The following is a 15,067-nucleotide window of genomic DNA, read 5'->3' on the forward strand; positions in this document are numbered from 1 at the left end:
CTGAGTGTGCCTTCTTTACTTTTATTTGTTTCTGCTAATAAGAGACAATTTGATTACCGGTAGTCTGCTAAAGTGCTGAGCCCCGCGATCGCTTCTTTTCATCTCTTCTCCCCGACCTGTGTGTAATTCTCTCTCCTTGCAAATTGATTGTTCCGCCAAAGCGCTGAGCCTTGCAAACGATCCTTTTTGTAAGATTTCACTTACTTTGTGACATTCCTTTGCAGTCTTGGGACATTGTTCCTTTACACAAGTTGTGCCATCATTGTTATTTCAGCAGTCGAAACATAAAATTACTAAGAAATGTCAATTGTTACTTTTTTCTAGTAAGTGGGAAATTGAATCTTAGTCTTGACATTTAAAATTCTCAACTCTGCTGTAGAAAACTATAATTTTATTGGCAAACTTATGGACCTCAATATATGGAAATGTCATTGCTAAATCTTGTTTAGTCATGCTAGGTTATTGATTCAGGCATTATGCTGTTGAGAACAAACGGCGTAGAGTTGGTACACAGAGATTCATTTGAATGTATGCAGAGTTGAGGAATTAAACTCAGATGGAGAGACTAACAGGTATTTGATAATGAAGTCAATTAAAATTCAGTAGAGTAAGTGTTTTGAATGTTTGAAGGATCAAATAGCCAAGGTGATGCAAGGAAAATCTTCACGCAAGTGAATAGAGTTTGAGGTGGGTTAGTTCCAATAATGGCTTTAGAAAATGGCCTGGATAACTATTTTAAAAATGGGAAATCATGTGAAACGAGCAAGGACTTGGAAATAATTTGCTTGCTCTGAAAAAAACGTGCAGATTCGAGGGGATAGATGGCCTCCTTCAGTGATCAACTAATTGATGATTGCAGGTCGACCTTTAATCTACCCTATTCAGCTGTTGAGTAATGAAAGCAAATCTGTTTGTCTTGAAGTCACATGTTGGGCACTTGAGCATCTTGCTCTTTAAAAGATCATGATGGGAATTCTGTCAAATCCTGAAAGTCATTTATTTTAATAGTATCTGTAAGTAACATGTTCTCAACATTGTTATAAAAATTATGTATGAGATTTGAGTACAGAAGTAAAATTGTCTGGCTGCGTTGTTCTTTGGATTTTGAGGAGATCACACCTGGGGTTTATGGTTAAGTTTTCAACTCCATATATAAAGCAGGATACATTTGGCTTGACATTAAAAAAAAAGGCCAGATTATATGCATTGCTTCCTGCAATTGTCCTCTGGGAAGAGGAACAAGATTGGTCTATATTCCCTTGAGTTTAAAAAAAATGAGATATAATTCCAGGGACAGCAAGAAATTTTGATAACTGATTAAAAAAAAATCTTTTAATATCGGTGGAAAAAAAAATCAGTGATTGCGAGCAATTCAAGTCTCTTATAAATGGATAATAGAGATAATGTAAATGAAAATATGAAAATTGCAGATACATAAATTCTGAAAATGTTTACATACAAAATAAAGATTACATCCCAGACATCCAGAAAAAAATACTCCTCTAAATCAGAGGCTGTAAGATGAGTAAAATAATGGTAAAACTAAGGAACTAATCACCAGATTAGGATGGTTTGCATTGCACATTTTTAAAATTCACAATTTAGATATTGTTTCTTCACATTAAATAAACTTGGGAATTCCAAGTTTCCAAGAAAACCCTGCCCATTTACCACCAGCATATCACCTGCTGTACCAGAACTCCCAGGACACGATCACTGCTACACCAAGAAAAGCAAGGCCTACCATTCTTTCCTGAGACCGTATTTTAACAAATTAGATGTCATTTCGCCTCTGAAATATTTCAGATAAATGAGGATATTCAAAATGATCAGAAATCCTCAGTTATGAAGTGATGGAGTAGAATGGCACATCTCAATGTGAGATGCCCAAAGAAGAATTCATGCAATTTCTACTTGGTGAAAATAATTGAAAATTCGACGTTTTAGGAGACTTAATGATTTAAATAATCAGGAAATTAAAATATCATTGACTGGTGATTAAATTCATTAAAAGGCTAATGGAATATATGGGTTTTTATATTAAGAAGCCTGAAATGCAATAACGTTATAAAATGCATGATTATACACATTTAGAACATTTAATTTGCCATATTTTAGCAGAGGTTTATCAGAATTATAGCTATAAAATTGCAAGAAGAGATTAACAGGTTTTTACTCCCTGTAATTTCAAGGCAAAGTGGTGATTTCATTGAAGTTTCTGCAATATAATAAGGGAAACTAACAAGTTTGATAGAGATACAGTCTTAAAAAATAACATTTTTTTAAAGTTTGCAATAATATAAAAATTAAACAATGTAAATATTAAAAATGTATTGAAATATAAATTACAAGAAAAAAATACCTCCATTAATTCAAAACCTCTACTACAATACAAAATTGGAAAAATAAAACTAACACGTGGATATCAAGTGACGACAACCTGGAAATAGACAATACAACATCAAAGCTTATAACTATTCCTAAAACTTTAGATTGTGATAATGGTCCATAAAAGGCCCCATATCTTTATGAAATTAGTATTTGAATCTTTAATGGCATATCTAAATTTTTCTAAATTTAAGCAAGACATATCATTTAACCCAATGGTTCTCAATCTTTTTCTTTCCACTCTCATATCACTTTAAGTAATCCCTATGCCATAAATGTTCTGTGATTAGTAAGGGATTACTTAAGAAGGTATGTGAGTGGGAAGGGAAGGTTCAGAATCACTGCTCTAGACCCAATTGTTTCTGAAATATTTTGCTTGAGAAAAATTGTCATTGGTCCCATTCCTTTGGAGTTATGAAACCATGCACATAACGAGTCAATTAGGCATGATTAAAACAGTGGTTTTCAAACTTCTTTCTCCCCGCATACCATCTTAAGCAGTCCCTTACTAATCACAGAGCACCCATGGCATAGGGAATACTTTTTTTATTGTTTTAAAACTTTTTTCACACTATGAACCATATTAACCAAAATACACCCAAACATTTCCCTCTTGAATATACACAGTATCATTTTCTCCCCTTTATTCCCCCCTCCCTTCTGTCCCTCCTTCCCAACCCCTCCCAATCCATTAAAGTTCAGCATATACAATACAATAAACCATTAAAACAATGTCATCACACAATGAAAATAAACAAGAAAATTGTGTCATCTACTTTTACACACTGGGTTAGTTCATTTTGTCTTCTTCTCTATCATTTTAGGGGGTGGAGGTCTGCAGTAGGCCCTCTCTGTTGTGTTCCAAGTATGGTTCACAAATTTGTGTGAATAATGTAACTTTATTTTTTTTAATTATATGTTATTTTTTCCAATGGAATACATTTATTCATTTCTATGTAATGTACCATTGCTGTACTCTCAGGCTCTCTTCTGATTTCCAGGTTGACATTATACATTTTTTTGCTACAGCTAAGGCTATCATAATAAATCTTTTTTGTGCTTCATTCAGTTTGAGGCCTAATTCTTTAGTTCTTAAATTACTTAGAAGAAAGATCTCTGGATTTTTTGGTATGTTGCTCTTTGTGATTTTATTTAATACCTGATTTAGATCTTCCCAAAACTTTTCCACTTTCTCAAATGTCCAAATTGCATGTACTGTTGTTCCCATTTCCTTCTTACAGTAAAAACATCTATCTGATACTGTTGGGTCCCATTTATTTAACTCTTGGGGCGTGATATATAGCCTGTGTAACCAATTATATTGTGTCATGCATAACCTCGTGTTTATTGTATTTCTCATAGTTCTGGAGCATAGCTTTTCCCATATTTAATTTTTTTATCTTTGTTTAGATCTTGTTCCCACTTTTGTTTGGGTTTACAGCTTATTTCATCATTCTCTTTCTCTTGCAGCTTGTTTGTTATAAATCTTATAATTATCATTGTGTCTGTAATCACATATTCAAAGCTGCTTCCTTCTGGTAACCTCAGCCTGCTTCCCAATTTGTCCTTTAAGTAGGTTTTCAGTTGGTGATATGCAAATATTGTACTGTGAGTTATTCCATATTTGTACTTCATTTGTTCAAAAGATAATAAATTATTTCCCAAAAAACAATTTTCTATTCTTTTAATCCATTTTCTCTCCCATTCTCTAAAGGAAAGGTTATCTATTTTGAAAGGGATTAGTTGATTTTGCGTCAATAATAATTTTGGTAGTTGGGAATTTGTTTTTTTTTTCCTTTGTACATGAATCTTCTTCCAAATGTTAAGCAGATGGTCCAGTACTGGTGAACTTCTATATTGCACCAGTTTTTCATCCCACTTATAAAGTATATGTTCTGGTACCTTTTCCCCTTTTTTTTATTTAGCTCTAACCTGGTACAATCTGGTTTTTCCCTTTTTTGATAAAAATCTGATGGATATCTTAATTGTTCTGCTCGATAATAATTCTTAAAGTTTGGTAGCTGTAAGCCCCCTTGTTTGTACCATTCTGTTAATTTATCTAGTGCTATCCTCAGTTTCCCCCTTTCCACAAGAATATCCTTATTATTTTCTTTAGTTTATTGAAGAATTTCTCTGTTAAGGGAATTGGTAACAATTGAAATAGTTATTGTATCCTTGGGAAGATATTCATTTTAATGCAATTTACCCTTCCAATCAGTGTTAGTGGTAAATCTTTGCAATGTTCTAAGTCATCTTGTAATTTCTTTATTAATGGCTGATAATTTAATTTGTATAGATGGCCTAGATTATTATCTAGTCAAATACCTAGGTATCAGGTTGCTTGTGTTTGCCATTTAAATTGTGATTCTTCCTTAAACTTTGTGAAATCGGCATTATTCATTGGCATCGCTTCACTTTTATTTGCATTGATCTTGTACCCTGATATTTCTCCATATTCCTTCAATTTCTTATGTAATTCTTTTATTGATAATTCTGGCACTGTAAAATATATTATAATGTCATCTACAAATAGACTGATTTTATATTCCTTCTCTTTTATTTTTATCCCTTTTATTTTATTTTCTGTTCTTATCAGTTCTGCCAAGGGTTCGATAGCTAAACCGAACAGTGAGGGAGATAGTGGACATCCCTACTTAGTTGACCTGCTTAATTTAAATTGGTTTGACATATATCCATTTACTGTCACCTTCGCCAATGGTCCCTTATATAATGCTTTCATCCAATTAATATATTTCTCTGGTAGGTTGAACCTCGGTAGTACTTTGAATAAATAATTCCATTCTACCCTGTCAAAGGCTTTCTCTGCGTCTAAAGCAACCGCCACTGTTGGCGTCTTATTTCCTTGTACTGCATGGATTAAGTTAATGAACACAGACATTGTCCATTGTTCGTCTTTTCTTAATAAATCCAGCTTGATCTAGGTTTACTATTTTTAGTACACAGTTGGCCAATCTGTTCATTATTATCACTGTTTTGCTATTATCTTATAAACTGAGTTAAGTAGAAATATTGGTCTATACAATGCTGGTGTTAGTGGATCTTTCCCCGTCTTTGGTATTACTGTAATTATTGCTGTTTTACATGAATCTGGCATGTTTTGTGTTTCTTCAATCTAGTTCATTACTTCCAGGAGAGGAGGAATTAGTAACTCTTTAAATGTTTTATAGAATTCTATTGGGAGTCCATCCACCCAGGCGTTTTATTGTTTGGTAGCTTTTTTAATAAAACCATTTGAAATCGAGGAAATACAAGATATATCAATTTGTTTTGCTCCTCTTCTTGCAATTTTAGTAGTTCAATTTTAGCTAGAAACTCATCTATTTTGTCTTCTTTCCCTTCGTTCTCAGTTCGGTATAATTGCTCGTAGAATTCCTTAAAGTTTTCATTGATCTCTGTTGGGTTATATGTAATTAGTTTGTCCTTCTTCCTTGATGCCAATACTGTTCTTTTAGCTTGTTCTGTTTTAAGCTGCCAAGCCAGTATTTTGTGAGTTTTTTTCTCCTAGCTCGTAATACTTCTGCTTTATTTTTATTATGTTCTTCTCCATCTTATACGTTTGTAGTGTTTTGTATTTTATTTTTTTGTCTGCCAATTCTCTTCTTTTTGCTGTATCTTCCCTTGTTGCTAGTTCTTTTTCTGTACGTACTCTTTCCCTTTCCAGCTGTTCTATTTCAGCATAGGTATGTGAGTGATATGTGAGAACCGCTGATTTAACCATTGTGTGTGGGTGGAGTGTTATATTTCTATTTAATCAAAATTGTATGCCTGGCTATCAAAGATATAAAAGATAAAATTCGGTTTTGAGTTGAAGTCAATAAAACATCACTATCTTGAAATGATCCGAAAATAGCAATTAAAAGGCAACATTCCAATTTAACCTTGAGAATCACTAATAATGTTTGATAAATACCTTTCCAATATTTTTCTAAATTAGGGTAAGTCTCAGTAATTTTACATTTGTCACATAGAGGATTTATATTAGAATAAAAATTATAATTTAACTTTAGTCATATGTACTCTATGGACCACTTTAAATTGCAATAAGCAGTGTCATGCACAAAGGGAGATTGTATTAATCAGATTATAAATGGAATACCAAACCTCATCAGAAAATAAAAGATTCAATCTCTCTTGATCTTAACAAGATACATTCTTCATGTAGTTTCAGGTACCTAAGATTGGGAAATAGATCTAAAAATACAAGTCAGACTTTCAAGAAAGAAGGTCTGAAGCACTTACCCCCTCAAGTAGAGTGCGCTGGAATTTTAAAAAAAATTCTCTTCCACAAAGACAAATTAACACAAGGTCAATTATTCATTAAAATTTGGAATTGATAGATTTTTGTTAACCAAGCTTGTCAAAGTACATGGGGGGGTGGGGGGGGGGGGGAGAACAGTATGAGAACAGTTTAGCAAGGCTTTATTAAAAACCAGAACAAGTTCAAGAGGTGAATTACAAATTCATGTTCCCATTTCCCTGCTTAGAAAATGCAAATACAAGTCCATGGGCTATGTTTGATTCTACTCAAAGGTGTTGAGTAAAGTTCAGATGTTGATTTTCATATTAAACTGGTAGGTACTTAGGCAAAAGAAAATAAAAATTATGCATGTGTTATATCAAGTCAAGTCGCCTTTATTTATCATTCATAACATAACTACTAATGCAGTGCACAGTAAAGACAAGATAACGTTTCTCCAGGACCATGGAGCATATTTATATAAATAGGAATTAACTATTATGTAATTATACAATTTTTAAAAAATCCTTGATAAACTAGTTCCAGGAATTGAGGTGTCTGATGTCTTGGGGATAAAAACTGTTGCACAATCTGGACGTGTGGGGCCGAATGCTATGATACCTCCTTCAAGATGGCAAAAGGGAGAAAAGTTTCCAAGAGGGGTGTGTGAAGACCTTCACAATGTTATTTGCCTTCCATATGCATCACGTCTTGGTAGGAAGAGAGACCCCAATTATCTTCTCTGCGGACTCCACAATACTCTAGGGTTGAACGGTCTTCGGTGGTACAGTTTCCACATATTTGCCACATTGAATTAATTTTTAAATGGCAGGGAAATATTTATGGATCTAGTTTACGTGGATTTCCAGAAACCATTTGATGTGGTACCCCAACAGGACATTTTTTTGGGTGAATACAGCAGCAAAGTTCAAATTAAAATTGATTTTCATAGCACATACATGTCGTCACATACAACCCCAAGATTCTTTTTCTAGTGGGCCAGATATGATTTCTACCCATCACTAACTGTAAACTGTACTCAAGAAGAAAGATACAGAGGATGTCACATGATGCCATTGGATCAACACACAAGGTCCAGTCTCCCTTAGTAAATTAGTTAAAAAAAAGTGTTAATTAAGTAATGTTTAAAATTAATTAATACCTTTAAAATATTTTTAAATACTTGTACATTACTTTAAAAATGCCTCAGAGAAAAGATAAACTACCTGCAGCTCTATCTGGAGCCCGACGAGAAGAAAGGATGAAAAGAGACCTGAGGCCTATCTTGACGACGAAGCTGATCCCCTCTTGAAGGGCCCTTTGCCGGCATCATCTATCTGCAACAATGGAGAGGTAGCATCAGAGAAGAACTAGGAAATGAATTGCGCATTGCCAAGAAGTTGCACATACACAGTACAGTAAAACACAAAGCATCAAGTTGGGGTCTCTACTTCAGCGCCAGATGATGAAGAATCAGGCTCTAATGGAGGATCTGTAACTGAAGATGAAGAATCTGTAACTGAAGATGAAGAAGAAGAACAGCAACAACAGGAAGAGGAGGTAATTAAAGGAGTTAAAACTATTCCACAGGCGAAAGTAGACTTAACCACAATTTTAATGCACCAGATGAAAGGAGAAATGAAAGAAGAATTGAATGCAGAAATGAAATGGGAAACTAATACAGTGTTAGTGGTTGTGAATAAAATTAAGAAGAAATTGGAGAAAATGGATGAGAAAATTACAAGCATACTGGAGGAAATGTGACATATTGAAGACAGGGTATCAACTGTGGAAAATACAACTACTGGTTTAATTACAGTGAATCAAAAGGTTCTAGAGCAAGTGGATGTACTGGAAAACTTCAGCAGAAGGAATAATATTAAAATAGTAGGCCTTCCAGAAGGAAAAGAAGGTCCAGATACAATTAGCTTTTTTCAAAAAGTGGATCCCTGAAGTTTTGGGAGAGCAGAAGTTTGAAAATCCAATTGAAATTGAAAGAGCTCAGAGCTCTACGACCAAAACCTCTAAATTTTTACGTTATCAAGACAGAGAAAAGGTTTTAAGTCTTGCTGTGCAACTGGCAAGGGAACGTCAAGGCCCGCTTCAATGGGATGGAAATAGAATTCTGTTCTATCCTGACCTGAGTGAAAATCTATTGAAGAGAAGAATTCAACCCAGTTAAGCAAGTTCTTTTTGATAACGGATATAAATTTGTCTTGCGTTACTCTATGTCTTTGAAGATCATTGTATATGGAGACCAAAAATAGATTCTTCTCCAATTTTGCTCAAGCAGAAGAATTAGCCCAGGATCTTTCTCAAGTGCACCTTCAAGAAGATACTGTAACTCAGATGATATTTTCCCCCCATTTCATTATTATTGGGGAAAAAAGGAAGTTTGTAACATGAAAGAAATTAAAATAAAAATTATTCTTTTTTACCCTTTTTTCTCCCTTTCTGAATTCCAGGCAGTTAATTTAGTTGTGGACAACTAAAGTGTTTGAACTAAATGAACCAGGGGAGTTGGGAAGAGTGGGAGGTGCTGATTGCTACGGGATTATGTGTTTTATTTGATCTTGTATACTTAAACAATATTTATAAGGAGGGGTTTCTTTTATATAAATATAATTATAAGTGTGGAATTATACATTTTCTGAATTTTGTCTTTTTTTCTTCTATTTGGATTGATGGAGGAGATACATACTGACAGATTGGATATTAAACAATAGAAATAGGAAGAGACTTGAGGGGGTAACAGGAGGGGATGGATTATATTTTTATCAAGATGAGTAAGGTAATGAAGTTTGTAAATTTTAAATTAAATGGAGATGTAAAAAGGAAGAGAGTGTTAACATACATTTAAGAAAATGGGAGTTGATGTAGCTTTTCTTCAAGATAAATATTTGATTGAAAAATAATTTTAAAATGAATTATGTGCTGTCTTCCTTATTTAATTCTAATGCAACAGGTGTGGAAATTTTAATTTAAAAGAGAATCTTCCAATTAAAATTCAAAATGTTGTGACAGACACAGTAGGGAGATATGTAATGGTGTATTGTCAAATATACTCAGAATTCTGGACTTTTTAAAATTTGTATGCACCAAATATTGATGATGAGAAATTTATTCAAGAAACATTTCTTCTTTTGACAGAGACACATAATAATAGGTTAATAAGAGGGGATTTCAATTTCTGTTTAGATACATTGTTAGATAGATCTACTCAAATAGAGATGAGAACAAAAGCTACATTGGTTTTAATGAGAGATTTGAATTTAATAGTTATATGGAGGAGGATTCATCCTAGAGAGAGATTAATCTTTTTATTCGAGTAGGTATGACTCTTATTCTAGAATTGATTTTTTAAAATTTCAACACAAATGCAAGAGAGGATTCTTGTAGCTGATTTATAAAGTGAGGATTCTATCTGAACATTCATGCTTAATAACGATAGAAATGCCTGATAAGGAGAAAATGATTATAGATGGAGATTTTTGTGAGTTTGTTAAAATGCAAATTCAGACATTTTGTGATACAAATTTGACCTCGATGAATGATAAGTTTATTCTATGGGCTGCTTTGAAAGTGTATTTAAGAGGCCAAATTATAAGATTTACTTCAAAAATTATAAGTATATGAGAGGTTGATCAGTTGGAAACAGAAATAACAGTTTTGGAAAAGGACTTTAAAAATGGGATTCTGAAGGTAAGCATAGGAAAGTTAATAAAAAACACTTCAATATAACATATGACAAGCTTTCAGAACAGAAAAAGCTATTACAAGAACAAAACAAGATATTATGAATTAGACGAGAAATCATAAAGTACTTGCTTGGCAATTAAAAGTGGAACAGGTCTTGAGAGCAATTACTTCAATTAAAAAGGATACTAATGTTGTTACTTATAAGCCTCAAGATATAAATTAATAATTTTACTCAAAATTATATAGGTCCAAATCTTTAAAAGATGAAAACAAAATAGATATTTTTTTCTAGATTATTTTTGGAACAGTGAACTGAAATGATGCTGCTTTTACACAGATAGAGGTGAGGGAAGCTATGAGCTCATTACAGGGTAATAAGTCTCCAGGAAAGGATGGATTCCCGTCTCAATTTTATAAAGAACAAAGATTTATTAATTCCTATTTTTATGAAAGTATTATATCAAGCTTTGGAAACCCATACTCTCCCAAAATAATTTCCAAGGTGATTCCCATAGAGACCCTTCAAAGCCTTCATCTTATAGACCTATTTAATTATTAAATGTAGATTATAAATTTTTGGCAAAAATCCTGGCAAATAAAATGACTAAACTGTTAGCGTAAATTAATAAATATAGATAAGACAGGTTTTGTAAAAAAGAGACAGTCATTTGAAAATGTAGCTAGATTTTTTTGTACAATTTATTTAGCACAAAAAAGAGGAGAGCTGAGTGTTGCAGTGGGACTAGATGCAGAAGCATATTTGATAGATTGGTGCAGGACTTCTTGTTTAAGGTGCTAGAAAAATTTGAATTTGGATTGACTTTTGTGAACTGAATTAGAGCATTGTATAATATTCTTTGTTAAAGTGGTGACTAATGGACAAATATCTGCACTATTTCAGTTGGTGAGGTCAAGTAGACAAGGATGTCCTTTATCTCCGTTTTTGCTTTCTTTAAATATAGAACCATTTACGGAAGTAATTCAGAGTGATTTGTAAATTAACAAATTTAGGGTAAATCAAAAAGACCATAACACTATTTTATTTTCAGATTATGTTTAAATATACTTGACTGAACCGGATACATCTTTACAAAAATTATATGTTAAATATGAAGAATACAGAACAGTTTTGATTTATAAAATAAATTGGGATAAAAGTGAAATTATGCCATTAACGGTAACATTAAGGTGATTATACCCAATGTCAAAGAGATACCCAGTTTAAATGGCCAAAAGAGGGTATTAAATATGTAGGCATTCACACAGATAACTATTTGAATAATTTATATACATTTAATTATTTAACATTACTTGAAAGGTTTATGGAGGATTTTTAAAAATATATTAATTTATCTACAACTTTAGTGGGAAGGGTTAATTGTATTAAGATGAATATATTTCCAAGATTACAATATTTTTTTCAAACATTACCTATTTTAATACCTCAAATTTTTAAAGAATCAAATAAATATGCAAGGAAATTCCTCTGGAAAGGTAAAATGTCATGAGTTTCTAAAAAAAATATTTTTTTGTAAATAGGAATAAAGCCGGCATGGGTTAAAATAGGTGAGAGAAAAGCAGAAGAATTTATATATAAATGGGATGCAAATGTTATGGTTGGTGATAAAAAAATTGTCAAATCATTTGATTAATATTTGGAATAAAATAAATGATGAAATTGGTGTAAGAGGACGTAAATTGCCCAAAATCCCTTTGATTCATATTTCTCATAAATTTTTTTTTTAATTATCAATTTTTTTATATTTGGTTTCAAAAGGAGATTATAAATGTTGAAGATTGTTATGAAAGGGGCCAATTAATGTCATTAGAGCAATTTAAAAATAAATATGAAATAACTCAAAATGCTTTTTTGTTATTTTCAATTAAGAACATATTTGAGGTATGTTAGGACCAACCATGTTGTTACCTAGTTGTACTGAAGTAGAACTTATTAGGAGAGGAATTCTTAAAGAAATTTACATCTATGATATACTATTTATTACAAGTCAGAACTCCTAAGCGTGGAGAGCATAAATTCAGACAGAGGTGGGAATTAGATTTGAACATTGTAATTGATGAATAAAGATGGACAGATCTATGTAGGGATTGTATGCTTAATACTACAAGGTCTAGATTAATTCAGTATATATTTTTTTAACATCAGTTGCATCTTACACCACAGAAGTTGAATAGATTGAAATCATATTTATTAGCCCAATGTTTTAGCTGTGTTGAAGATGTCGGAACTTTTCTGCATTCAACATGGTCTTGCCCTAAGGTAAGACCTTTTTGGGTGGATTTAGGGAAACTTTTTGGAACAAGTTACAGGTGTCATATTTCAGCAAAATCTAGTTTCATTTCTATTGGGAAATATTGAAGGAACAAGACCCAAATTAAAATTACCAATATATCAATTTGAATTTGCAAAAGTAGCATTAGCAGTGGCAAGGAAATATACTGAGTTACTTGGAAATCAGATATGGGTATTACAAGATGGAATGCAGAAATACAAAGTTGTATTCCTGTGGGGAAAAAATACATATAGTCTGAAAAATAAATATGCTTTGTTTCTGCACATTTGGCACCTGTATACCTAAATATTAGGTTTAAATTTGTAAAAATCATCCCTGCTATGCCACTGGGCCTGTGAAAATCTCTTCTGAATTATATTAATGAATTTTCTAAACATGTGTTAGATGACATCCTTATGTGCAATCCTGAAGTTTAATTTTCTTCTTTTATATATAACTATATTGTACTTTTTAACATTGGAGGGGGGAGTAAATATTATGTATGTAACTTCTAGTTTGTTTTCTTTTTGGAATGTGTATTATGATATTCATTCTTGATTATGACATGTATGGAATTTTTTTTTTAAATAAAATATTCATAAAAAGAAAGATACATACACAAAATAGAAAAATGTAAACAAAGAAAGAAATCAGTAATAAATAATGTGAAAAATAAGCATCCTTAAGTAAGTCTCTAATTGAGACTGTTGTTTAGGAGCCTGTTGGTGGAGGGGTAGCAGCTCTTCCTGAACCTGTAGTACAAGTCTTGTGACACCTATATCCCTTTCCTGATGGTAGCAGCAAAAACAATGGAACACAGAATTGATGAAAAATTATTGATCTTGCTGTGAGGAAATTGACATCAAGGACAATAGATATATTCAAATAGGAAGAAATTATAATTGATATCTCATTGGAATCTTTGCTGGGCCTGAAAATTTCCCAATATTTATAAATGGCATTGATAACACTGACAACAGGATGCTAAGAAATTGGAACAGTTATAGGTCATTTAGACCATCATGCCTACTTCACAAATTGACAAGATAAAGGAATGTTTCAACATTCCTACATCAATTAATGGGCTAAAGGCTGACCACATTCTTCATATCTATGTTCCCACCCTTTTCACTTAGCCATTGATTTCCTCACTGAAATCTGTCTCTGTTTTAAATATACCGTAGGACCCTTCCCCACATCTCCCCACAACCCCACCAATCCCACACAGTTAGAGAGTACCATATGTAAGTTTCCAAAGATTCAGACATAGGTAATACAAGCAGTAGAAATGTGAATATAAAACAATAAAAATGCATTGATTAATTGAGGATTCAAGTATAGTGCGAGATGGATTGAATACAAACGAGTATATAAGTGATCACCTCATTATGACTCAATAAGGGAGATATCTGAGTATATTTCAATGATACAAGAAAGAAATCAATAAATCACTAGAATGGAACAACACATTAACATAACAAGGAATGAAGATGTTAAGCAAAGAGGAACCTTCCTGCCAGGGTGTAAACAAAGACAAAAGAATATAATATCCATCAAAATGAGCTGGGCCCAATGGAAGGTGCAGTAAGAAATTCTTCTTCAGATATAGGGACTACATGTTATAAAATCTTAAATAAAGTTTAAAAAAAAAGATATAGGGACTGGAACAGTCGCTCTGAAAAAGTAGTAAATGCTTGATCAATTAATAATGGGAGTTTAATAACCTTAGCTATCAGTAAATTTTCAGTGGAAGAATGGCCAAACAGGATCAACGAGATGAATGACCAACTCCTTTTCCTGTGCACTACCCAACTTTGTATCAAAATATGTGGCACGATTGTTATAAAGCAACAATTTCACAATTCAGTGAAGGAAGAAAATAAAATATAAAATGCATCTGTATAAAAATGTGATTTACTGATTCACAATATATGAGAAGTTGTATCAAGATTAAATATTACAAGGGGGTTAAACAGCTAAGGATATAAACAATATAGAGAAAAATCATGTTCTCATGTATTAAATTTGTACATTAATAGCATTGAACATACAGTGGGTATGCACACATTAACAATCTTGTGATAAATAATTGTACGTCTCTCTTTGATGAGTACATTAATATTCTGTGCATTACATCTCTGAATTAAAAGTTTATCTTTTTGCTAATACTGTGTTGCAGAGGAAAGAAATCAGACAAAGATTTATCAAAGCATTACCATTCTTTGTTTTACAAAGTAACAGGCTGTATCAACCATAACAAGAAGTTTCTCCAACTAATCATGAACCATCAGAGTCAATAATTTCCTAACTTCATTCCTCATCTTCACCGAATTAGTTTATTGCTTGTGCTAAATAGATGGAAGACGTAGATAAATTAACGTTTACAAGAGCTGAATGAAATACCCATGGTCACCTGGTATGCAAAAAATTA

General features: G+C 32.5%; 1 protein-coding gene across 2 annotated transcripts in view; it reads left to right on the forward strand.

The window, feature by feature from the left end:
• htr4 (5-hydroxytryptamine receptor 4) overlaps window positions 1–15,067 on the forward strand; it is a 131,391-nt gene that overhangs the window by 54,787 nt on the left and 61,537 nt on the right. The window lies entirely within an intron of this gene.

This window comes from Narcine bancroftii, chromosome 9 (genome assembly GCF_036971445.1).
Source record: "Narcine bancroftii isolate sNarBan1 chromosome 9, sNarBan1.hap1, whole genome shotgun sequence".
NCBI classification, from domain to species: Eukaryota; Metazoa; Chordata; class Chondrichthyes; order Torpediniformes; family Narcinidae; genus Narcine; species Narcine bancroftii.